Genomic DNA, 3,390 nt, shown 5'->3' on the forward strand with positions numbered 1-3,390 from the left:
TGCAAAAAACTTGTCGCAGAACCAATCAAGTGACGGAATAGAGCAATTCTGACAGTGCCATTCGATTCGGATTCAGGAGGGGGGTTTACCTCGACAACCCTCCTACCGAGCCTTACAACTTCACGCAATACCTGCACACTACCCACACGGCACATGTATGTACTTACTCCTCACCAACTATATATATTGGCTCAATTCCTACTTCGCCCATTGCACCCATGATGTCTTCTGCCGCATCACTGTCACACAGAGCAATGCTCTCGAGCTCGTGTTTTCATAGATTGATCGTAGTTCTTTCTGCAAGAGGTACCTGCAGCAGCTTGGCCTTAATTTGCTCGGCTGTATAGACCATTTTCTTGCCTACTCTGCCTTTCTTCGTGTTAGCTACAGACACTTTCATGTTACCATGGCAGATGCCTTTATGCCTTGGCCAAGGCAAGGATTCGGCGTATCGTTGACTCATGGCAGTGTTATTTTGCAGCCGGCATATGACTTGTGCCCTTTGGCAGTCGAGCGGGGAAACCGTTGTTGCTTTGAAGCAGCCTTTCCGAAGGATGGCTTCGCGCTCCTCATTCGTCAGGTCGGGCCGTGTTGGTGGCATTTTTGAATGTGTGTCATATCTGATGAATGTTTTATATGAAATTTTGTATGCTGACTTTAACTGGGCAAAAATGACCCGCGGTTTTGACATTCGTGCTCATACTAACACACATAGAAAGCTCTTGGCGCGCTCTTTGCAATGCTCCAATCAGAGGTGTAGATTTCTGAATTGAGGAGGGATTTGCTCGTGTTGAACTTATCTTCAAAATTTAATTACCCGTTGTGTACACCCTCCTCAAACTCGCGCACTTGTTGTGGGACGGAGGGAATACTTGTAAGGTTGTAAGTACCACTCTGGTAATTATTGCAGACAAGTCGAATTTGTCATCTTACCCTGCTCGGATTGGCCTAAAATTGAGGGGCTAATTGAAGCACATTGCGATCCATACGAGCATAATATTTATCCATTTTATTTGAAAAACTGCCAACGTGAGGTCGATGCAAACAACTCAAACAAAATCCAAGTCAAATCTGACTGATGACCAGAGAGGTGCGCTATATGAAGAGCTACTCTTGGTTAGTGGAAACGGGAAACTGTCGCATGCGGCCATTGCATCAGTTGCATCCTTTTTTCATGTGCACTCGTGGACTGTGTGAAGGATCTGGCAACGCGGCCGAGAATCGACACTACCTGGCAGCCGCGCCAACGTGAAGTCACGAATTGCCAACGCTGGACGCCCGAAAACGTACACTTTGTCTGAGATCGAGCAACGAATCAAAGTGTCGTTCGGTACCCTGCAGCGCCTCATGCAAGCCGTCGTCGAAGCGAATGGTGACAAGAGTTACAAAATCCCTCAAATAAAGACAAAGATGACGACATGGCTACCTTGGAGCAGTTGGACCGGCGAATTGAAGAAGAGAGCCGTCTGGACGAATTGAGTGAGCTTGTCAACATCATTGCGGTCTAATATATTTAAATACAGATTCATCATACTTGTATTTTGTATGGCCTTGAATATTCGTCTGCAATTATTGCCAAACAGAGTGGTAGATGATAATAGCGCAGAGGAAAAATTGGAAGTGATTTGATTGGCATCGTAAAAAGGTACTACTAGTACTTACTAATTCAAAGGGATCTTTAGCTACTAGTACTAGCTAAAGATCACTCTGCAATACTCAAGCTCAAACGTGAGCGGCCAAGTGCAGAAGGAACTTCTCGACGATGAAGTCCCTGAGACATTGATGGCCTCTGTGCCCATGGTGGGGGTATCACGGCTAGCGGCCGTCTCATACCGACCACGCACACTCAACGTCGCGACATCATTAGTTAACTCCATATGGTCACTACATTCTCCCCCTGATGTCGCCTTGGTACCTCGCGTCTTCTCGAGTAGGTCTTGGACAAGCTTCTTTAAATGCGCAACGCGATTTATTGTTCGCTCCAACTCCCATGTTGCTTGATGCTCGGGCATACCATGCCACTTGACAAGGTATTCCTTCTTGCGATTGAACTGCAGTTGCTTTAGCGTCGATAAAGAGCTCATTTTCTTTGTCGTCCAGGACATGAGGGGTCGTCTTCGAAATCAGACGGTTTTGAAATCGTGATGGGTTTGGCACGTGGCGCTTCAACCGGTTAACGTTGAAGGCATTATGCAGGCGTCGCATTGACACAGGTAGGGCCAACCGCATCGCATTTGAGTTGACTACTCCCGTCACTTTTAGAGGGACCAATGAATCGTGGTACGAGCATTGACTTTTCTCGCTTGTCAATTAGCTGTGCATGCTTTAAGAGAATGTCGTGTGTAGCTAGCATGACGTTGTTACCGACTTCAAATTCCACTTCGGCTCTCTTACGATCATAGTATTCCTTTTGGCGGGCTTGTGACCTTTTGAGGTTGTCCAGGGCCATCTTTAGCAACTCCTTGCGTAGCTCATTGCAGCAATGTTCTTGCATACTCGTTCAACGCCAATACGTCATTCAACACTGGATTGCGAAGCTTTCTGCCAGTATCAACTTCAAAGGGGGTAATTCCCGTCGATGTTTGCACGAGTCCTTGATGAGCATACTCGATAGTTCCGAGATGCTCAGTCCAGTCGTGAGCCAAGTGTTCTACTTGGCAACGTAGCGTAAACTCTAAAGTTCGGTTTTGCTGTTCTGTGGCTTCATCACTTTGCGCTCGCCCGGCCGTAGTCATGTAGTGTTTCACATTCATGATATTCTTCAAAGCTTGCCAAAACTGACTAGTGAACCTTGGATCTCGATCACTGATAAAGACAGCAGGCAAACCGTGGTTGCAGACAACGGTGTCAAAGAACTCCTTTGCAGCTTGGCGTGCATCAACGTTCAACGTCGTGGCGCAGTATATGAGCTGTTTCGATGTCTTGTCGACACAAGTCATGATTGAATCTTTTCCATTGGAAACAGGGAGACCTGTGATCCAGTCGATGGATACTGTATGCCAGTGTTAGGAGACTTGATAGGGATCATTCGACCATTGGCTTTGCACTACTCGACTTATAGCATGCACAGCTTTCGCAAGTTGTTACGTACAACTTGACATCTTCGTCCATTTGGTTCCAATAGTACCATTGAGCTACATGCAACTGCGTGCGACGAATCCCAGGGTGCGCTGTAGTGCTCATGTCATGGCTTTTCGAAATGTTTTCGCCTTTTGGAAAGTCGTCTTTGGGAACACACAACTTCCAAATTTGGTCTTTCGACTTCACGAAGTAGAGTTCATCCTTTTTTACAAACTTAGTCGCATCTTCGAATTCCTTGGTCTTGGCGTAGGCTTGGATGAATATTTGTTTCAACTTCTCGTCCATTTTGACGGTGCTGTACGATAGTTC

Source organism: Aphanomyces invadans (genome assembly GCF_000520115.1).
Source record: "Aphanomyces invadans strain NJM9701 unplaced genomic scaffold supercont1.4, whole genome shotgun sequence".
NCBI classification, from domain to species: Eukaryota; Oomycota; class Saprolegniomycetes; order Saprolegniales; family Verrucalvaceae; genus Aphanomyces; species Aphanomyces invadans.